At 37.5% G+C, this 24,260-nt stretch overlaps 1 long non-coding RNA gene across 1 annotated transcript in view; it reads right to left on the bottom strand.

The window, feature by feature from the left end:
• Window positions 1–11,585: 11,585 nt before the first annotated feature.
• LOC123383441 overlaps window positions 11,586–24,260 on the bottom strand; it is a 28,671-nt gene continuing 15,996 nt past the window's right edge. Inside the window, exon 4 of the long non-coding RNA XR_006593164.1 lies at window positions 11,586–11,842. This is a non-coding gene — a long non-coding RNA (uncharacterized LOC123383441). The remainder of the gene's footprint in view (window positions 11,843–24,260) is intronic.

The following is a 24,260-nucleotide window of genomic DNA, read 5'->3' as shown; positions in this document are numbered from 1 at the left end:
ATCCAAGCTTTTTGTATTAATTTAGAATTCTTCAAACAGTTCCTTGTGAGTATACTTATCAGTTCTCATTTTATATACGTATTGTTATATTTGAAATATTTCCTAATGGGAAAACAAAATAATTTCAGTAATGTATCATAATTTGGGTACAATACGTACAATGACCCTGAAGCAGTATGGCAGGAGTGTAGTGAGCAAGTGTTTAAGTAACTTGGAGATAAAGTGCAGAGAGGCAGATGTCAAACCATTCAGGGCTCTTTAAGGCCATTAAGGATTTTGTTTTTTTCTTGAGAATAAGTCATTCGAAAGTTTTAATTGTTTAGTTGTATACCATAAATTCTAGAAAACTCTGAATATTTCTATGTTGATTAACTAGCTCACACTAAAAATATATAAGGGGGGTGCCTGGGTGGCTCAGTTGGTTAACTGTCCAATTCTTGATTTCAGCTCAGGTCATGATCTCATAGTTCATGAGATTGAGCCCTGCTGGTGCTGCAGAGCCTGCTTGGGATTCTCTCCCTCTCTCTCTGCCCATCCTCTGTTCTCTCTCTCTCTCTCTCTCTCTCTCTCTCTCTCTCTCTCAAAATAAATACATAAACATTTAAAAATATATACAAAGAAATGTAAACTATTCAGCTGTCATACACCAACATGAGTTAGAACTCAGTAAATTATGTTGTCAGGTCTAGAAACATGCCATTGCATTTCTGTTTACATTCCCACCATTATTCAGAACTAAAACTGACCTGCCATCTGAGATATAAGAATTCAGGGTTCAAATGTCTCCATTTGAAAAGAAAATAAATATTTGTAAAAACAGAAAATATTTAGTCACTAATTACCTTTTCAGAAGTTACTTCATTGTCATTTATTTTCCTGCCTATTTACATAAAATGCATGGACTTTTTTTGCAACAAAAGTTGCAATTTACCACTTTTGGTTGGTCCATTTATAAAATCCCTATTTCTTATAAGCAGATCTCCAAAACGCATTTTATCAGTCACTTAATATTTTTACCAAATGGGACTAAAGTTACTTGTAATATACAAATTCGTTGTTAAAAGCAGATTCCCGAGTAATAACAATGTGCTATTCTTGTAACAGTGCTATATATTTTCCTAAGCTCATTTCAATCTCTTAAAATCAACTTTCTTGGAAAACAGCATATTGTAGCAGAGGAAACATCATGTTCGAAGTCAATCAGAAGAACATCAAGATCCCAATTTTACCACATATTTGTAGTATGTGTTGGCCAAGTCACAGTCCCCATAAGTCTCAGTGTTTTTTTTTTTGAATCTGCATAACGGGAATAATAGTATCTAACAAGCAAAATTACTCTGAGAATTGAGTGAAATAGTTTTTATAAAGCTTGTGGCACACACTAAATGCTCAATATAATTAGGATGCCTTATCATGATATTTAATATACTCTTAGTGGTAGATTTAGGGGATTTGAGATGTATTAGCATTTCTCAGTATGAGATATATATATATATATATAACTATATTATATATATATATATATATATATATATAACCAGTTAGCTGATAATATCTCATTTATAATTGCTAAATATCATTGATATATTTCATTGGTAGTCTCTCATTGATAGTATTTGAGGGACTATTGATTTTACTCTTTATGCCCCTAGTTCATCCACTTACAATTTTACAAATTAGGCCATTAACATTACTAGGAAAAATGATCTTGTCTTATTTTGCTTTAATTTCTTTTTTTAAAAAAGTTTATTTATATATTTTGATAGAGAGATAGCATGAGCAGGGGAGGGGCAGCGAGAGAGGGAGAGACAATCCCAAGCAGGCTCCACACTGTCAGCATAGAGCCTAATGTGGGCCTCAAACTCACGAACTGTGAGATTATGACCTCAGCTGAAGCCAGATGCTTAATTGACTGAGTCACCCAGGCACCCTTTCTTTTCTTTTCCAAGATTGCTTTGGCTATTCAGGGTCTTTTGTGGTTCCATACAAACTTTAGAATTGTTTGTTCTATCTTTGTGAAAGATGCTATTTTCATTTTGATGGGGATTGCATTATGTGTGTAGATTGCTTTGGGTAATATAGACATTTTAAAAGTATTTGTTCTTTGAATCTGTGAGCATGGGATGTTTTCCCATTTGTGTCCTCTTCAATTTCTTTCATAAGTGCTGTATAGTTTACAGAGTACAGATCTTTTATGTCTTTGTTTAGGTTTATTCCTAGGTATCTGATGGTCTCTAATGCAATTGTAAATGGAATAAATTCATGGATATCTATTTCTGCTGCTTCATTATTGGTGTATAGAAATGAGACACATCTTTGTTGTTGATTTTATATCCTGTAAATTTGCTGAATTCCTGTGTCTGTTCTAGCAATTCTTTAAGGAATCTTTCAGTTTTCTACATAGAAAGAGCATCATGACATCTGTGAATAGTGAAAATTTGATTTCTTCCTTGGTGATTTGGATACGTTTTATTTATAGATTTTTGTCTGATTGCTGAGACAAAACCTTCCAGCACTATGTTAAGTAGTACTGGTGACAGTGGACATCCCTGTCTTATTCCTGAACATAGAGGATAAGCTCTGCATTTTTACCCATTGAGGATTATATTAGCTGTAGGTCTTTCATATATGGTCTTTATGAAGTATGTTCCATATATGCCTACTTTGTTAAGGGTTTTTATCAAGAATGGATTCTGTATTTTGTCAAAAATCTTTTCTTCATATAGAGAGGACAATATGGTTCTTATGCTTTCTTTTATTAATGTGGTGTATCACATTGATTTGAAAATATTGAACCACACCTGCACCCAGGAATAAATCCCATTTTATTGTGGTGAATAATTCTTTTAATGTATTGTCAGATTCAATATGCTAGTCTCTTATTCAGAATTTTTGCATCCATGTTCATCAGGCATATTGGCCTGTAATTGTCCTTTTTACTGGGATCTTTGTCTGGTTTTGGAATCAAAGTAATGCTGGCCTCATAGAATGAGTATGGAAGTATTCCTTCCATTTCTATATTTTGGAACAGTTTGAGAATAGGTATTACATCTTCTTGTAATATCTGGTAGAATTCCTCTGGGTACCCATCTATCCCTGGACTTTTGTTTCTTGGGAGATTTTTTATTACTGATTCAATTTCTTTGCTAGTTAAGTCTATTCAAATTATCTATTTATTCCTGTTTCTCTTGTGGTACCTTGTATGTTTCTAGGAATTTGCCAATTTCTTCCCCATTGCCCAGTCTGTTGCCATATAATATTCTCTCATAATTGCTTGTATTTCTGTGTATTTCTGTGATGTTGGCTGTGATCTCTCCTCTTTCACTCATGGTTTTATTTATTTGTATCCTTTCTCTTTTCTTTTTGATAAGTCTGGATAGGGGGTTATCAATTTTATTAATTCCTTCAAAGAACCAGCTCTTACTTTTGTTGATCTGTTCTACTGTTTTTGTTTGTTTGTTTCTATATTACTTATTTCTCCTACAATCTTTATTATTTCCCTTCTGCTGGCTTTAGGCTTTATTTGTTATTACTTTCTAGATCCTTTAGGTGTAAGGTTAGGCTATGTATTTGATATTTTTCCGATTTCTCAAAGTAGGCCTGTATTGTAATATACTTCTCTCTTAGGACTGTCTTTGTTGCATCCACAGGTTCTGGATGGTCATATTTTCATTTTCATTTGCTTCCATATATTTTTTTAATTTCTTCTTTAATTTTTGGGTTAACCTATTCACTGTTTAGTAAAATGTTCTTTAACCTCCACATATTTGTGGTTTTTCCAAATTTTTTCTTGTGATTGTCTTCAAGTTCACAGTGCTGTGATCTGAAAATATGTCCAGTATGATCTCAATCTTTTTGTACTTCTTGAGGCCTGATGTGTGACCCAGTATGTGACCTATCCTGGAGAACGTCCCATGAGCCCTTGAAAAGAATTTGTATTCTGTTGCTTTATGATGAAATGCTCTATATAAATCTCTTAATTCCATCTGGTCCAGTGTGTCATTCAAAGTCATTGTTTCCTTGTGATTTCCTGCTTAGATGATCTGCCTATTGATGTAGGTGGGGTGTAAGTCCTCCACTATTATTGTATTATCAATGTTTCTTTGTGTTCGTTATTAATTAATTTATATATTTGGATCCTCCCACATGGGGGTGTAAATATTTACAATTTTTAGATCTTGTTGGGTAGATCCCTTAATTATGATACAGTTCCCTTCTTAATCTATTATAGGCTTTGTTTTAAATTCTAGTTTGTCTAATATAAATATGGCTACTTCAGCTTTCTTTTGATGTCCCTTAGCATAATAAATTATTCTCAATTTCCTCACTTTCAATTTGCAGGTGTCCTTTAGTCTAAAAGGAGTCTCTTGTAAGCAGCATATATTTTGGGTCTTTTTTAATATATTTGGATGTACTATGTCTTTTCATTGGAACACTTAGCCCATTTATATTTAGAGTGATTATTAATAGATTTGAATTTAGTGCTATTATATTACTTATAAAGTTGGTGTTTCTGGAGATATTTTATGTTCCTTTCTAGTCTTTTTTTCTTTTGGTTCTTCTTTCCCATTCTAAGAGGCCCCTTTAATATTTCTTCCAGGGCTGGTTTACTGGTCACCTACTCCTTCAGTTTTCATCTGGGAAACTCTTTAGCTCTCCTACGCTGAATGACTGCCTTGGTGGATAAAGTATTCTTGGCTGCATATTTTCCTTTTCAGCACATTGAATATATCATGCCACTCCCTTCTGGCTTACCAGGTTTCTGTGGGGATATCTGCTGCAAACTTTGTCATCCCTTGTAGGTTAAAGACTTTTTCCCCTTACTGCTTTCAGGATTCTTTCCTTGTCTGTGCATTATGTAAATTTACTATGACACATCTTGGTGTTAGCCAGTTTGTGTTGATTTTGATAGTAGCTTTCTGTACCTCTTGCATCTTGTCTATTTCCTTCCTCAGGTTACGAAAGTTTTCATCTATAATTTGCTCAAATAAAATGTCTGCCCTTTTTCCCATCTCTTCTGGAATTCCTGTGGTAGGAATGTTATGATTTATGGGTTAAGAGTTCTCTAAGTCTACATTCATGATCCAATATTTTTCTTTCCCTCTTCTTGTTTGCTTCATTATTGTCCATAATTTTATCTTCTATATCACTGATTTGTTCCTCTGCTTTTTCCATCCCTGTTGTCAATACACCCAATTGGCTTTGAATCTTGATTGTAGCATTTTATATTTTGTACTAGCTTTTAGTTTGTTTATATCTTCCTAGTGTCTGTATGCTTTTTTCAAGCCTAGTTAGTATCCATATGTTTATTCTTTTAAATTCTGGTTCAGGCATATTACTTATATCTGTTTTGATTAGGTCCCTGGTCATGACCTCTTCTTGTTCTTTCTTTTGGGATGAATTCCTATGCCTTGTTATTTTGCCTACACCTCTTTCTTCTGTGTGATAGGAAAACCTGTTACATTTTCTGCTCCTGAGTGTGATGGTTATATTAAGAAGAGGTCATATACTCTCCAGAGCCTGGCACTTCAGGAAGTTCTTTTTGTGTATGCTGTGTGCACTCTGCTACTGTGTTTTGGTTGTTCTTTCCTTCCAATCAGTCCTCTACAAAGTTTCTTCTTGCCTGCAGTGGGGAGTATTTGGACCTGGTCCAGTGTGTGGTGGGTTTTAACAAGGTGTGTTTTGGTCTGTTTGTTAGAAAAAGCTAGATCCTGTATCCCCTAGAGCTGAAGCTTTGCAGCACTCTATAATCAGTAGACTTATGTGTGCGAGGGGTTTGTGCTGGTCTTCTGGGAGATGGACCTGCTACGCCATTTCACAGGCTGACTTGCCCTTGTAAAGATGCCCCTGCAGGGTGCTATTGGGCAGGGCTTGGTGTAAGTGACTCCAGCCTCCACTGTGCGTGCTGTGTTGCTCACTGAATATATGTTTCCTTGCCCAGATTAGGGATGTTTCAGCTATAATTTCCTCAAATAAACTTACCTCTTTTTCCTACTGTTTTTCTTCTGGGACTCATTATATGAATGCTATTATGCACTATAGAGTCGCTAAGTTACCTACATCTGTATTTCTGATCCAATATTGTTCTTTCCCTCTTCTTTTCAACTTCATTACTTTACATAATTTTTATCTTCTATATCACTTATTCATTCCTCTGCTTCTTCCATCCTTGTGGTTATTATATCCAGTTGGCTTCCCATCTCAGTTATTGAATTTTTCATTTTGGCATGTCTAGTTTTCAACTCTTTTATCTGTGTGCTTAGGGACTGTCTCATGTCTTCTATGCTTTTATTAAGCCCAGCTAGTATCCTTTTGATTGGTGTTTTAAATTCAGGTTCAGGCATATTATATGTATTTCAATTAGATCCCTAGCTGTGACCTTTTCTTATTCTTTCTTTGGGATGAAATCCACAGTCCTGGCATTTTGTCTAGATCTCTATCTTTTTCTCTGTGTTAAACACACCTGTTATGTTTCCTGATCCTGAGAGTAATTGCTTTAGGAAAAAGAGGTCATATACTGTCCAGGGCCTGGAACTTCAGGAAGTGTCTCTAGTGTATCATATGTGCACTCTGCTGCTGTGTTTTGGCTGCTCTTTTTCTTAGGTCAGTCGTCTGCAGAGTTCCTCCTTCCCTACAGGGCAGAATGTTTGGACCTTGGCAGAATTTGGCAAGTTTTAAGTAGGTGTGCTCTGGTCTGCTTGTTAAAAGAAGGCCTGATGCTATTTCCACTAGAGCTGAAGCTTTGTAGAACTCTTGTCAGTAGATGTGGTGCATTCAGAGGGTTTGTGCTGGTCTTCTGGAGGAGAGGGCCACTCTGATGGTTCTCAGGCTCACTTTTGTAAGAAAAATAGCACCAGCAGAGCACAGTGCGGCATGACTTGGTTTAAGTGGTTCAGGCAACCAGTGTGGCACTGTGCTGCTTACTGAAGTTAGTTTATGCTCAGGAATGGTGGCACGGGAAAGAAATGGCATAAGCCAACTCCCTTGTCCCTAGAGAGGGGAGTTTCTGCCCACCACTGTCTGGAAAGCCCCACCAGATGAGCCAACAATCACCCCTTATGTATCCCAGGTGTCCCTCAGATCATTGCCTTCACCCCGTATGTACCCCAGTCACCTATCCACTGGGCAGCACAATACACATTGGGCTCTATTGAAGGCAGGTCAGCTGAGTTTTAAAACTCCAAACTTTAGGGATCTGGCATGGCACCAACCTGTGCTGGTCCTCTGGACAAGGGTCTCACCACTCTGTGAATGATTCAGCTTTTTCCAAGAATGGCAGTCACACAAGCACAGGGCATTGAGTTTACAGTAAAGTACAGCAAAGAGCCAGTGTCTAGTTTAGCCACCCTCAGCAGGTGTCTCTGCATCTATGTTGAGGAGTGTTGGAGGGAAATGGCAGCAGCTGGCTCTTTTGTCCCTGGAGAGGCAATGCCACCTCTCTCAGATACGCTCCAAACAGGGGGTACCATCTCTCCCAGTGAATCCCAGAGGATCCTCAGATCATGCTGTCTGTCCCTAGGATATCTGTCCTCCTTCTCCACGGGAGCACTATAGTGCCCGGAGGGCTCCATACCAGCCATGCTATGGACCTCTAAAACCAGTAGTTGAGCACCACTGGTTGTAAAACCTCATGAAAATCTGCCTGTCTCATTTTCCCAGTCAATGGCTTTGGGAAAGTGTTTTCCTTGTGCTATCCCCTGTGTGTTCCTTTCTTTCTTGTCTCTTGTCCATGACCAGCACTCTCTTCTCTCCACAGTACCTGTGATCCGTTTATCCTCCAAACCACATCTCTGTACTTCCTACCTTCCTCGAAGTACCCTCTTCTTTCCCTCTAGTGCAGTTTGTTCTGTCAGTCCTCAGATCAATTTCTTGGGTATTAAGAATGATTTAATATATATCTAGCTGTGTTTGAGGGAGGAGGCAAGTCTAGGGTCCTCCTACTACTTCATCATCTTAGCCCCTCCCTTAGGATATTTTTGAAACAGCAGATCATAGCCTATTAAGTAGTGAGATCAAATCATTGTGTCACAAATAGCATTTTTGTAAAATTATGTAGAATAGGGTGGAGAAAGGCATATAAGAACATAAGTCATTTAGAAAAAATAATTATTTTACAAAACTTTTGTTTCAATTACATATTTATGTGTGTGCATGTATGTGTTTGTGTGTGTGTGTGTGTGTGTGTATATATATATATATACATGCTTATGGATAGAGCCATAAAATCTATTTCAGACTGTGGATACTAGACACAAAAATATTTGTCATAGAAGTCACCAATCCTCTCATCTGGATGGAAATTTTCTCTCAGTGATCATGGTCTATATCTTTCCTTTACCCTGTAAATTGAAGCAACATGGATTTATGTAGCACAACATAGCTACTACAGATATTTCCTGGAGGCATGCACAAGTTTTCAGACACGTTTGCTAAAAGAGGGTATCAAGTACTCTGGTAATTCCAAATAGACCTATATTCCTCCATAGGGATAGTTTCCTTTTCTTATAGGTTGAATACCTGAGATGGCATATTTTTGTTGCTAATCATGTCCCTGTAGCATAAACTGAAACCTTTAAATTATAATCTAAAAAATCTACCACCCACTTATTTCTAGTAACATCTAATGTGAAAGTATTATTCAGTCTCTTATCTGAGATAAGCAAAAGGTTGGAGACAGTAAAAGCCAAGGCAAGGTATGGTATCCTAGGTATCAGTGCCAGCAATAATACAGAAATGACTATTTGGGATTTTGTTGCTCATGCAGTTGGGTTGGCTGAGGCCAAAAATGTGTAAACTGTTGGCTGGACTTCTTTGAGATTCTTCTTTTCATGATTCCCTCTTTAATAGCATCATCACAGAACTAGGGCTTTTGTAGATATCTTTTCAGATACACTATTCTCAGGTTGCTTGAGACATTAAATAGCTAGCATCCATGTTCTTCCAGTGTTTTGAAAAAGGCAATGCTGTCATTTAGAACCACCAATATTTCTAGGTAGTTCATATAATCCATCAGCTTCCTATTAGATGTTATGAGGTGGCAGAATCTTCTCTTTTTCTCTAAAGTACCCTCTTAAAACTTTACCTTCACCAATTATTGGGGTTTTATAATTCATGTTCTACAAATATTACTAAATAATTTACTGGTTTCCTAATAAGCGATACTGACTTGTATTTGGTCATAATAACTGTGACTATTTTAACACATGTCCATTCATAATTTTCAGACATTTTCTCATTATCATAATTGGTAAGGTATATGGACAGAAGGATTTCATGATTCCATTAGTTGATAGTTCTTTAATATGATTTCTGAGATAATTAATCTCTGATAAACCAAACCTCCTAGATCAATAGCTATCAATGGAGGAAAACTTTGTCACTCAGGGGACAATTAGAAATGTCTGAAGACATTTTTTTTTGTCAAAATGGTAGGTATGTCTTTTGGGTAGAGGGCAAGGGTGCTACTAAACATTATACAATGTCCATGGAAGTCCTTCCCCACCGCAAACACAGAATTATTTGTTCAAAATGTCAGTAGTGCCAATGTTGATGTTGAAAACTCCTAACTCTGATGTTTGACCCTAACGTTTCCTTGAGTCATGCAAAGTTATAGTGAGCTATTTCCTTATATACCCCTTCATTTACATAGATACTGTATCATAGCTTAAATTTCTATCTTCCTTCCCAACATTCTTCTTCTACATCTTAGAACTTGAATAGCTATCAAACTCAAAATTAAGTTAACTCCGACCTTAAACTCGGAATTTTCTAAGATGATAGGAAGAATAGAGATTGAGAGGTTTGTGGTTGTTGTTTTTTTTTCTTTTTTTCACTTGTCATACTTTTTTTTTAAATTAAGTATGGTTGACACACACAATATTACATTATTTTAGGGGTACAGCATAGTGATTTGACAAGTTTATATGTTATGTTATGCTCACCACAAGTGTAGCTACCATCTGTCACCATACAATACTATTATAATATCATTGACTATATTCCTTAAATTTTCCCTTTATTCCTGTGATTTATTAATTCCATAATTTCAATACTGTATCTTCTACTCACCTTTACACATTTTGTCCATCCTTCCACCCCCCCCCCCCACATACCCATCAGTTTGTTTTTGTATTTATAGGTCTGATTCTGCTTTTTGCTTATTTAATCTTTTTTTTTTAGATTTCACAGAGTTTTTTTGTTTCTGTTTATCTTTAATTCTGGTGAACTAGTGTGCATAAGATAAATAGAGTTTTGTTTATTAAAACTGAAAACTGATATATCATCAGTCTGCTGTTGGAAATAATATACTAGGATTTAAAAAGACTAAAATTAGGCTCAATGAATGCCATGTACACAACAACAGTGTTAATTCAACTCATCTCAATGGCTAATATGGAGGAAATATAATGACCTCAATTATAAATATGACATTTTAAGGTGTCCATGGGTCACTCAAGCAGATGTGTCAAGTAGGTCATTAAATATATGGAATTGGAAGTAAAACTAGACATGTAGATGTTATCATTTCATAGATGGTAACTGAAGCCTTAGGAGTGTAATGTAACAACTAAGGACATAATATAGACTTAGAAGAGGAAGTAGTCCATAACTATATTCTTACGCAATTCCAATGTTTAATGTCATATAAAGGAAAAATTCAGAGCCAATGATCTTTCCACTATATAAAGCTCTCCCAGAAAAAAGAGGAATTGATTTAATCATTTGATAAAATTTTATATTAAGTACCTATTATATGGAGGAACTATTGTAGGCTCTTGGATACATCAGTAAATAAAACTGAAAAAAATCTCAAACCTTAAGGGAGCTTATCTTATAGTTTCTTTATAAATAAACAGGGGTTCCAGAGGTGTTCCCTATTATAAAGCCAGTGGTTCTCTGAAAACCTCAATCCCCCATCTTCAATATTAGAAAGAAAAAACAGATGCCACCCTACTCTCCCATTTCCCCTAATCCACCTTTTTTCAATATTGCACATGGCTTTAGCTTTCCTACAAAATTGCTGGTTGTTTTGAGGAAGTGAAATAGATAATGGGGCAATCCAGAAATTAGGCATTGACCTTGAGCAAAAGGAAAGAGAAAGAATATCACATAAAAAAGAATGATAGGCATTCATAATGAAATAGCGAACATTATAGACCCAAGTTAAGATAAGTGGACAAAGAATTCTCAGTTCTTAGGTTGACAAAATATAACAAAGATAGGATAACATAGTTACACAGTATTGGAGGTAGTAAGAGTAAAGGGATGGGTCTGATTTGAAAATGCCATTTTCAAAGGCAAAATTAGAGGGAAGAGAAGTAAACTCAAACAATCATCTTTCTGATTGTATCTTTGCTCTTATTATCTTGGACTGAGCTTTACTTCCATCAGGCAACAAATTGATGTCAGTCAGACAACATAAAAATGCATTGAATTAAAATTTGATGATAAAACTTTAGACTTTCTCAGTGATTTTTAATATTGTTAAAATAATACATACAATAGTCTATTGATCATGTGTGCAACATAATGATTCAACATTTGTATACACTGTATACATTTCAAAAATGAATATTCTGTAGGATATGTTTTATAACAAAGGAAAAGTGCCACTTTTTAATTCATATACTAAAAATTGTGCTTTTATCATACACTTCTTAACCTCTTAAAACTGATAGCATTTCAAAAGTGAGTTAGATAATAACCATGAAAGCAAAATTATCCTAGAATCTTTGCTTACCACCTTGAACACTATTCGAATTCTCCCTCTACCTCAGGTCACCCTTGGTTCATCCTAAACGCAAGACCCTCCAGTTGGCACTCTCGCTGGAATCTCCACAACCTGAAGTATAAGACATGACGATAATTATATGAAACCCATAGCTCCAGAAGCACTACACATATGGACATAGATGATCTGGCAGTAATCCTGAAGTTCTTCCATTAATTTTTTGGAGGAAAACAATTACAGAACTATTGGCTCTGTAATCAAAGGTCTTACTCTTATACATCAAGGCTCCATATCTACATAATTGTTTGGGTATCTAGAACCTTTTAAAAACAGTTTCTGTTATCTGGGTCAGTTGATGAAGTCCCCTATATAACTCCATGAAAACTCAGGCCTCACACTTCTTATCAAGACAGAACATTTTAGATATCCTGCTGAAAGAAGAATATAAAAATAGATCATTCTGTACACTCAAAAAAAGTCATGCCTTATGCCAAACCTATGTTAGATTAGCACCCTGGATGGTATGTGACTTCTTGCTTATGAGGAGATGCCAATACTTCCAGAGAAGGAAGCAGACACTGTGGAAGAGTTCGAGTTGCTGGAAAGGATACACTATGGAATAATGCTGCCCTGAACATAATATTTCAAAAAAGGTTTTCCACTCTTTCATGTGGAAAACTGATTTAGATAGCTAAGGCTGGAAGTTTGGACCTGTGTGTATAACTGAAAGGCTACCTGGACACTTAGACCCATCTCTTAGCCATCCTGGTTCAATCTATCACCAGAAATAACTGAGTAAATGGACCTGCATGAAAAGTCAGCCATTTTATGTGTGCCAGGCCCACCAGCAAGAAATTCTGCAGCTATCTAATAATGATAAAAATCAGCCAGGTTCTCTTCCTCTAGCTGTGTCTTATGTCAGGGAAATCTTGGCTGCCAATATAACCTACCTATAGACCCACATAATGACAGATTTCAGGGTAATGGGGAAATCATTCATGGTCCAGTAGGCCCAGATTCACTCCAAGCTTCAGCAAGACTTAGCACATGTAATGGACATCTGCTACTGAGACCTATCATCCATTAGAACTTGTTAGGGTAGAAATTTATGTAGGGCTAATCATACCAATGTTGGCATTTAAGCTCAAATGGTCTAGGCCCATAACTAAACTATCATCTGGAGCATCCTGAACTACTGCTGAGCTACTATTAGCATGTGTGCCTCCTGAAAATGTCAATAATCATAAACTTTCCAGGTGTGTCTGCTTTATCAATCACATGGACAGCCAGAGTGCCCAAGAAAAAGTCAATCTACAGAGAAGTCTTCTCAGAATAAAGTGCAAGGGAGATACCTGTTAATTTACTTGTTGAATAGGGGTGCAGTGGTGCACTGCACTTGGAGGTGCAGTGGTAATCAAAACAGACAAAAATATTTTCCCTATGAGGCTTACATAATAGCTTGGAGGACAGAAAATAAGAAAAGAAATAAGTAAATTAAATAGCATATTAGAAACTAATAAGTGTTATGGAGATAAACAAAGAAGAAGGGATATGGAGATTAGCTTTAAATGTGGTCATCAGAGAAGGTCTCCTTGGGAAAGTTATATTTAACTAAATATAGATAAATATAATATAGATAAATATATCTTCTTTGGGAAGAACCTAAAGAAGCAAACCATGTACAGACATACACTAGACACGCTGCAGGTATGGTTCCAGACCACTGTGATAAAATAAATATTGCAATAAAGCAAGTCAACTGAACTCTTTGGCTTCCAAGTGCATATAAAACTTATTTTTACACTATGCTGCAACCTATTAAGTGTGCAACAGTATTATGTCTAAAAAATATATGTCTTAATTTAAAAATACTTTACTGCTAAACTATGCTAACCATAATCTGAGCTTTCAGTCATAATATTTTTGTCAGTGGAGGGTCTTGACTCAAAGTTGATGGCTGTTGACTGATCAGAATGGTGGTTGCTGAAGGCTGAGGACATGGCTGTGGCAATTTCTTAAAATAAGAAAACAAGTTTGCTCCATTGACTGACTCTTCCTTCCAAGAACTATTTCTCTATAGAATGTGATCCTGTTTGATAGCATTTTACCCACTATAGAACTTCCTTCAAATTTGGAGTCAATCCTATCAAACCCTGTCCCTGTTTTATCAATTAAGTTGAGATAATATGTTAAATCCTTTGTTGTCATTTAAACAATATTTACAACATCTTCACCAGGAGTAGATTCTATGTCAAGAAACTACTTTATTTTCCCATCCATAAGAAGCAATTACTTATCCATTAAAGTTTTGTTAAGAAATTGCAGCCACTCAGTCATGTATTCATGCTTCACTTCTAATTTTAGTTCATTTGCTATTTCCACCATTTCTGCAGTTACTTCCTCCACTGAGGTTTTGAACCCCTCAAAATCATCCATAATGGTTGGAATCAACTTCTTCCAATCTCCTGTTAATGTTGGTATTTTGATCTCCTCCTATGAATCACAAGTATTCTTAATAATATCTAAAATGGTAAATCTTTTCCAGAAGGTTATCAATTAACTTTGCACAGATCCATCAAAGAAATTACTATCTAGGGAAGCTATAGCTTTACAAAATGTATTCCTTAAATAATAAAACTTAAAAGTTGAACTTACTCCTTCATCCATGAACTGCAGAATGGATGCTGTGACAGTAGACATGAAAAACAATTTTAATATCATTGTACATCTCCATCAGAGCTCTTGGATGACCAGGTGCATTGTCAATGGGCAGTCATATTCTGAAAGGTATCTTTTTCTCAGAAGTAGGTGTCAATAGTGGGCTTCAACATTCAGTAAACTATGTTGTCAACAAATGTGCTGTCATTCATGCTTTGCTGTTCCATTTATAGAGCACAAGGAGAGTAGATTTAACATAATTTTTTAAAATGTCTAAGAGTTGGGGGGGTAAATATCTAGTAGTACAATTGCTGGATTGTAGTGTAGTTCTACTTTTAACTTTTCCAGGAACCCCTATTCTGTTTTCCAGAGTGGCTGCACCAGTTTGCATCCTACCAGCACTGAAAGAGGGTTCCCCTTTCCCAATTCACACCAATACTTGTGGTTTCTTGTGTTATTGATTTTACCCATTCTGACAGGAGTGAGGTGGTATCTCATTGTAGTTTGGATATTCATTTCCCTGATGATCAGTGATGTTGAGCATCTTTTCATGTGTCTGTTGGCCATCTGTAAGTCTTTTTGGGAAAAATATCTATTCATGTCTTCTACCCATTTCTTCACTGGATTATTTGTATTTTTGGTGTTGAGTTTGCTAAGTTCTTTATAGATTTTTGATACCAATCTATTCTATATGTAATTTGAAAATACTTTCTCCCATTCTGTAAGTTGCCTCTTACTTTTTTGTTCATTACTTCCTTCTCTGTGCAGAAGCTTTTTATCTTGATGAGGTTGCAATAGTTCATTTTTTTCTTTTATTTCCCTTGCCTCTGGAGACATGTCAAGTAAGAAGTTGTTGCAGAAGGTCATAGAGGTTGCTGCCTGTTTTCTTTCTCCTCTAGGATTTTGATTGTCTCCTGTCTCACACTTAGGTCTTTCATCCATTTTGAATTTATATTTGTGTATGGTGTAATAAAATGGTCCAGGTTCATTCTTCTGCATGTTGCTGTCCTGTTCTCTCAGCACCATTTGCTGAAGAGACTGTCTTTTTTCCATTGGATACTCCTTCCTGCTTTATTGATGATTAGTTGGCCATATACTTGTGGGTCCATTTCTGGGTTCTCTATTCTATTCCATTGATCTATGTGTCTGTTTTTGTGCTAATACCATACTGTCTTGAGAATTACAGCTTTGTAATAAAGGTTAAAGTCTGGAATTGTGATGCCTTCAACTTTGGTTTTCTTTTTCAACATTACTTTGGCTATTTGGGGTCTTTGGTGGTTTCATACAATTTTTAGAATTGTATGTTCTAGCTCTGTGAAGAATGCTGGTGATATTTTGATAATGATTGCACTGAATTTGTAGATTGCTTTGGATAGTATAGACATTTTAACAATATTTGTTCTTCCAATCCATGAGCATGGAATGGTTTTCCATTTCTTAGTGTGTTCTTCAATTTCTTTTATAAGCTTTCTATAGTTTTCAATATATATATATTTTTTACCCCTTTGGTTGGGTTTATTCCTAGGCATCTTATGGTTTTTGGTGCAATTGTATATGGGATCAATTCTGTGATTTCTTTTTCTGCTGCTTCATTATTCGTGTATAGAAATGTAACTGATTTCTGTACACTGATTTCATATCTAAGACTGCTAAATTCATGTATCAGTTCTAGAAGTTTTTCGTGAAATATTTCTGGTTTTCCATGTAGAGTATCATGTCCTCTGCAAAGTGTAAATGTTTGACTCCTTCCTTTTCAATTTTTATTTCTTTATGTTGTCTGCTGAGGCTAGGAGTTCAAGTATGATGTGGAACAACTGTTGTGAGTATGGACAACCCTGTCATGTTCCTGAACTTAGGGGGTAAGCTCTCAGGTTTTCCCCATTGAGGATGATATTAATTGTGTGGATTTGACATATGGCCTTTATGATGTTGAGGTATAGTCCTTCTATCCCTACTTTCATGGGGGTTTTTACCAATAAAGGATACTTTATTTTGTCAAATGCTTTCCTGGTGTCTATTGAGAAGATCATATATTTCTTATCCTTTATTCTATTAATGTGGTGTATCACATTGATTGATTAGTGAATACCAAACTAGCCCTTCAGCACAGGAATGAATCCCACGTGATCATGGTGATGTTTTAATGTACTATTAGATTTGATTTGTTAGTATTTTGTTGAGAATATTTGCATACAAGTTTATCAGGGATATTGGCCCATAATTCTCCTTTTTGGTGGGGTCTTCGGTTTTGGAATCAAGGTGACTCATCAAATGAGTTTGGAAGATTTCTTTCCATTGATAGTTTTTGAAACAATTTTCAAAGATAGATATTAATTTTTCTTTAAATAGCTGATAGAATTCCCCTGGGAAGCCATCTGGCCCAGGAATCTTGTTTATTGGGAGATATTTGATTACTGATTCAATATCTTTGCTGGTTATGGGTCTGCTCAAATTATCTATTTTTTCCTATTTCAATTTTGGTAGTTTGTGTATTTCTAAAAATTTGACCATTTCTTCCATATTTCCCAGTTCGTTGGCATATAATTTTTCATTGTATTCTCTTATCAGTGTTTGTATTTCTGTGTTTTTGGTTGTGATCACATTCATTCAGGATTTTATCTATTTGGGTTCTTTCTCTTTTCTTTTTGGTAAGTCTGGATAGGGGTTTATCAATTTTGTTAATTCTTTCAAAGAACCAGAACTTAATTTCATTTTTTGTTCTGCTTTTTTGTTTTTTTCTATATAATTTATTTCTGCTCTAATCTTTATTATTTCCCTTCTTCTGTCTTTAGGCTTTATTTGTTGTGCCTTTTATAGCTCCTTTAGGCATAAGGTTATATTGTGTATTCAGGGCCTTTCATGTTTCTTGAAATGGGCCTGGATTGCAATATACTTCCAAAGACTGCCGTTGTGGCATCCCAAAGGGTTTGAATTGTCATGTTTTAATTTTCAGTTGCTTCCATGTATTTTTTTTATAATTTTTTTATTTATTTTTTTATATATGAAATTTATTGACAAATTGGTTTCCATACAACACCCAGTGCTCATCCCAAAAGGTGATACCCTCAATACCCATCACCCACCCTCTCCTCCCTCCCACCCCCCATCAACCCTCAGTTTGTTCTCAGTTTTTAACAGTCTCTTATGCTTTGGCTCTCTCCCACTCTAACCTCTTTTTTTTTTCCTTCCCCTCCCCCATGGGTTCCTGTTAAGTTTCTCAGGATCCACATAAGAGTGAAACCATATGGTATCTGTCTTTCTCTGTATGGCTTATTTCACTTAGCATCGCACTCTCCAGTTCCATCCACGTTGCTACAAAAGGCCATATTTCATTTTTTCTCATTGCCACGTAATATTCCATTGTGTATTTAAACCACAATTTCTTTATCCATTCATCAGTTGATGGACATTTAGGCTCTTTCCATAATTTGGCTATTGTTGAGAGTGCTGCTATGAACATTGGGGTACAAGTGGCCCTATGCATCATTACTCCTATATCCCTTGGATAAATTCCTGGCAGTGCTATTGCTGGGTCATAGGGTAGGTCTATTTTTAATTTTCTGAGGAACCTCCACACTGCTTTCCAGAGCGGCTGCACCCATTTGCATTCCCACCAACAGTGCAAGAGGGTTCCCGTTTCTCCACATCCTCTCCAGCATCTATAGTCTCCTGATTTGTTCATTTTGGCCACTCTGACTGGTGTGAGGTGATACCTGAGTGTGGTTTTGATTTGTATTTCCCTGATAAGGAGTGACGCTGAACATCTTTTCATGTGCCTGTTGGCCATCCGGATGTCTTCTTTAGAGAAGTGTCTATTCATGTTTTCTGCCCATTTCTTCACTGGGTTATTTGTTTTTCGGGTGTGGAGTTTGGTGAGCTCTTTATAGATTTTGAATACTAGCCCTTTGTCTGATATGTCATTTGCGAATATCTTTCCCCATTCCGTTGGTTGCCTTTTAGTTTTGTTGGTTGTTTCCTTTGCTGTGCAGAAGCTTTTTATCTTCATAAGGTCCCAGTAATTCACTTTTGCTTTTAATTCCCTTGCCTTTGGGGATGTGTCGAGTAAGAGATTGCTACGGCTGAGGTCAGAGAGGTCTTTTCCTGCTTTCTCCTCTAAGGTTTTGATGGTTTCCTGTCTCACATTCAGGTCCTTTATCCATTTTGAGTTTATTTTTGTGAATGGTGTGAGAAAGTGGTCTAGTTTTAACCTTCTGCATGTTGCTGTCCAGTTCTCCCAGCACCATTTATTAAAGAGGCTGTCTTTTTTCCATTGGATGTTCTTTCCTGCTTTGTCAAAGATGAGTTGGCCATATGTTTGTGGGTCTAGTTCTGGGGTTTCTATTCTATTCCATTGGTCTATGTGTCTGTTTTTGTGCCAATACCATGCTGTCTTGATGATTACAGCTTTGTAGTAGAGGCTAAAGTCTGGGATTGTGATGCCTCCTGCTTTGGTCTTCTTCTTCAAAATTCCTTTGGCTATTCGGGGCCTTTTGTGGTTCCATGTGAATTTTAGGATTGCTTTTTCCAGCTTTGAGAAGAATGCTGGTGCAATTTTGATTGGGATTGCATTGAATGTGTAGATAGCTTTGGGTAGTATTGACATTTTGACAATATTTATTTTTCCAATCCATGAGCAAGGAATGTCTTTCCATTTGTTTAAATCTTCTTAAATTTCCTTCATAAGCTTTCTATAGTTTTCAGCATACAGATCCTTTACATCTTTGGTTAGATTTATTCCTAGGTATTTTATGCTTCTTGGTGCAATTGTGAATGGGATCAGTTTCTTTATTTGTCTTTCTGTTGCTTCATTGTTAGTGTATAAGAATGCAACTGATTTCTGGACATTGATTTTGTATCCTGCAACTTTGCTGAATTCCTGTATCAGTTCTAGCAGACTTTTGGTGGAGTCTGTCGGATTTTCCATGTATAATATCATGTCATCTGCAAAAAGCGAAAGCTTGACTTCATCTTTGCCAATTTTGATGCCTTTGATTTCCTTTTGTTGTCTGATTGCTGATGCTAGAACTTCCAGCACTATGTTAAACAACAGCGGTGAGAGTGGACATCCCTGTCGTGTTCCTGATCTCAGGGAGAAAGCTCTCAGTTTTTCCCCGTTGAGGATGATGTTAGCTTGGGCTTTTCATAAATGGCTTTTATGATCTTTAAGTATGTTCCTTCTATCCCGACTTTCTCAAGGGTTTTTATTAAGAAACGGTGCTGGATTTTGCCAAAGGCCTTTTCTGCATCGATTGACAGGATCATATGGTTCTTCTCTTTTTTTTTGTTAATGTGATGTATCACGTTGATTGATTTGCGAATGTTGAACCAGCCCTGCATCCCAGGAATGAATCCCACTTGATCATGGTGAATCATTCTTTTTATATGCCGTTGAATTCGATTTGCTAGTATCTTATTGAGAATTTTTGCATCCATATTCATCAGGGATATTGGCCTGTAGTTCTCTTTTTTGACTGGGTCTCTGTCTGGTTTAGGAATCAAAGTAATACTGGCTTCATATAATGAGTCTGGAAGTTTTCCTTCCCCTTTTATTTCTTGGAATAGCTTGAGAAGGATAGGTATTATCTCTGCTTTAAACATCTGGTAGAACTCCCCTGGGAAGTCATCTGGTCCTGGACTCTTATTTGTTGGGAGATTTTGGATAACCGATTCAATTTCTTCGCTGGTTATGGGTCTGTTCAAGCTTTCTATTTCCTCCTGATTGAGTTTTGGAAGAGTGTGGGTGTTCAGGAATTTGTCCATTTCTTCCAGGTTGTCCAATTTGTTGGCATATAATTTTTCATAGTATTCCCTGATAATTGTTTGTATCTCTGAGGGATTGGTTGTAATAATTCCATTTTCATTCATGATTTTATCTATTTGGGTGATCTCCCTGTTCTTTTTGAGAAGCCTGACTAGAGGTTTGTCAATTTTGTTTATTTTTTCAAAAAACCAACTCTTGATTTCGTTGATCTGCTCTACAGCTTTTTGAGATTCTATATTGTTTATTTCTGCTCTGATCTTTATTATTTCTCTTCTTCTGCTAGGTTTAGGCTGCCTTTGCTGTTCTGCTTCTAGTTCCTTTAGGTGTGCTGTTAGAATTTGTAATTGGGATTTTTCTTGTTTCTTGAGATAGGCCTGGATTGCAATGTATTTTCCTCTCAGGACTGCCTTCGCTGCGTCCCAAAGCGTTTGGATTGTTGTATTTTCATTTTCGTTTGTTTCCATATATTTTTTAATTTCTTCTCTAATTGCCTGGTTGACCCACTCATTCGTTAGTACGGTGTTCTTTAACCTCCATGCTTTTGGAGGTTTTCCAGACTTTTTTCTGTGGTTGATTTCAAGCTTCATAGCATTGTGGTCTGACAGTATGCATGGTATAATTTCAATTCTTGTAAACTTATGAAGGGCTGTTTTGTGACCCAGTATATGATCTATCTTGGAGAATGTTCCATGTGCACTCGAGAAGAAAGTATATTCTGGTGCTTTGGGATGCAGAGTTCTAAATAGATCTGTCAAGTCCATCTGATCCAGTGTCTCATTCAGGGCCCTTGTTTCTTTATTGACCGTGTGTCTAGATGATCTGTCCATTTCTGTAAGTCGGGTGTTAAAATCCCCTGCCATTACCACATTCTTATCAATAAGGTTGCTTATGTTTATGAGTAATTGTTTTATATATTTGGGGGCTCTGGTATTCGGCGCATAGACATTTATAATTGTTAGCTCTTCCTGTAGGATAGACCCTGTAACTATTATATAATGTCCTTCTTCATCTCTTGTTACAGCCTTTAATTTAAAGTCTAGTTTGTCTGATATAAGTATGGCTACTCCAGCTTTCTTTTGGCTTCCAGTCGCATGGTAAATAGTTCTCCATCCCCTCACTCTCAATCTAAAGGTGTCCTCAGGTCTAAAATGAGTCTCTTGTAGACAGCAAATAGATGGGTCTTGTTTTTTTATCCATTCTGATACCCTATGTCTTTTGGTTGGCGCATTTAATCCATTTACATTCAGTGTTATTATAGAAAGATACGGGTTTAGAGTCATTGTGATGTCTGTATGTTTTATGCTTGTAGTGATGTCTCTGGGACTTTGTCTCACAGGGTCCCCCTTAGGATCTCTTGTAGGGCTGGTTTAGTGGTGACAAATTCCTTCAGGTTTGTTCGTTTGGGAAGACCTTTATCTCTCCTTCTATTCTAAATGACAGACTTGCTGGATAAAGGATTCTCGGCTGCATATTTTTTCTGTCTAGCACCCTGAAAATCTCATGCCAATTCTTTCTGGCCTGCCAAGTTTCAAAAGAGAGATCAGTCACGAGTCTTATAGGTCTCCCTTTATATGTGAGGGCACGTTTACCCCTTGCTGCTTTCAGAATTTTCTGTTTATCCTTGTATTTTGCCAGTTTCACTATGATATGTCGTGCAGAAGATCGATTCAAGTTACGTCTGAAGGGAGTTCTCTGTGCCTCTTGGATTTCAATGCCTTTTTCCTTCCCCAGTTCAGGGAAGTTCTCAGCTATTATTTCTTCAAGTACCCCTTCAGCACCTTTCCCTCTCTCTTCCTCCTCTGGGATACCAATTATGCGTATATTATTTCTTTTTAGTGTATCACTTAGTTCTCTAATTTTCCCCTCATATTCCTGGATTTTTTTATCTCTCTTTTTCTCAGCTTCTTCTTTTTCCATAACTTTATCCTCTAGTTCACCTCTTCTCTCCTCTGCCTCTTCAAGCCGAGCTGTGGTGGTTTCCATTGTGTTATGCATTTCGTTTAAAGCGTTTTTCAGCTCCTCGTGACTGTTCCTTAGTCCCTTGATCTCTGTAGCAAGAGATTCTCTGCTGTCCTGTGTACTGTTTTCAAGCCCAGCGATTAATTTTATGACTACTATTCTAAATTCACTTTCTGTTATATTATTTAAATCCTTTTTGATCAGTTCATTAGCTGTTGTTATTTCCTGGAGATTCTTCTGAGGGGAATTCTTCCGCTTGGTCATTTTGGATAGTCCCTGGTGTGGTGAGGACCTGCAGGGCACTTCCCCTGTGCTGTGGTGTATAAGTGGAGTTGGTGGGCGGGGCCGCAGTCAGACCTGATGTCTGCCCCCAGTCCAACGCTGGGGCCACAGTCAGACTGGTGTGTGCCTTCTCTTCCCCTCTCCTAGGGGCGGGATTCACTGTGGGGTGGTGTGGCCTGTCTGGGCTACTTGCACACTGCCAGGCTTGTGATGCTGGGGATCTGGCGTATTAGCTGGGGTGGGTAGGCAAGGTGCACGGGGGCAGGAGGGGCAGGCTTAGCTTGCTTCTCCTTAGGTGATCCACTCCAGGAGGGGCCCTGTGGCAGCGGGAGGGAGTCAGATCCGCTGCCGGAGGTTTGGCTCTGGAGAAGTACAGAGTTGGGTGTTTGCGTAGAGCGACAAGTTCCCTGGCAGGAACTGGTTCTCTTTGGGATTTTGGCTGGGGGATGGGCAGGGGAGATGGCGCTGGTGAGCGCCTTTGTACCCCACCAAACTGAGCTCTGTTGTCAGGGGGCTCAGCAGCTCTCCCTCCCTTTGTCCTCCAGCCTTCCCACTTTCCGAGCAGAGCTGTTAACTTATGACCTCCCAGACGCTAAGTCGCACTTGTTGTGGGAACACAGTCCGTCAGGCCCCTCCGCTTTTGCAAGCCAGACTCGGGGGTTCTGCTTGGCAGGCGAGCCGCCCCTCCGCCCCGGCTCCCTCCTGACAGTCCGTGTAGCGCGCACCGCCTCGCGGCCCTTCTTACCCTCTTCAGTGGGCCTCTCGTCTGCGTTTGGCTCCGGCGACTCTGTTCTGCTAATCCTCTGGCGGTTTTCTGGGTTATTCAGGCAGGTGTAGGTGGAATCTAAGTGATCAGTAGGACGTGCGGTGAGCCCAGTGTCCTCCTAAGCCGCCATCTTGCAAACCTCTCTCCATGTAATTTTTTTTATTTTATCTCTTCTTCAATTTCCTGGTTAACCCATTCATTCTTTAGTAGGATGCTCTTTAACCTCCATGTATTTGAGGGCCTTCCACATTTTTCCTTGTGTTTGACTTCAAGTTTCATAGCATTGTTTTCTGAAAACATGCATGGTATGATCTTGATTTTTTGTACCTATTGAGGGCTGATTTGTGACCAATTATGTGATCTATTCTGGAGAATGTTCCATGTGCACTTGAGAAAAATGTGCATTCAGGTGTTTTAGGGTGAAATCTGAATATATGTTAACTTCATCTGGTCCAGTGTGTGTCTCAAAGCCACTGTTTCCTTGTTGATTTTCTTAGATGATCTGGCCATTGTTGTAAAGGAGGGGTATTAAAATCCCCTAGTATTTTTGTGTTATTATCAATGAGCTTCTTCATGTTTGTTATTAATAAACATATATTTGTGTGCTCCAATTTGGGCACATAAATATTTACAGTTGTTAGATCTTCTTGATGGATAGACCCCTTAATTATGATATAATGCCCTTCTCCACCTCTTGCTACAGTCTTTGTTTGCAAATCTAGTTTATATCAGGGCACATGGGTAGATCAGTTGGTTAAGCATTCGACTCTTGATTTCAGAAAAGAAGGGGTGCCTGGGTGACTCAGCCAAGTAAGTGTATGACTTTGGCTCAGATCATGATCTCACGGTTGGTGAGTTTGAGTTGGTGTCAGCATTGGACTCTGTGCTGACAGTGCAGAGCTTGCTTGGTATTCTCTCACTCCCTCTCTCTCTGCTCCTTGCCTGTTTATGCACTCACTCTCACTCTCTTTCAAAATAAATATTTTTTTTAAAAATCTAGTTTATCTCATATAAGTATGGCTACTCCAGCTTTCTTTTGACATCCATTAGCATGATAGAAGTTTCTCCATCCCCTCACTTTCAATCTGCATGTGTCTTTATGT

The sequence above is a fragment of the Felis catus genome, chromosome X (genome assembly GCF_018350175.1).
Source record: "Felis catus isolate Fca126 chromosome X, F.catus_Fca126_mat1.0, whole genome shotgun sequence".
Taxonomy (NCBI): domain Eukaryota; kingdom Metazoa; phylum Chordata; class Mammalia; order Carnivora; family Felidae; genus Felis; species Felis catus.
This window is presented reverse-complemented; position numbering and strand designations above follow the sequence as displayed.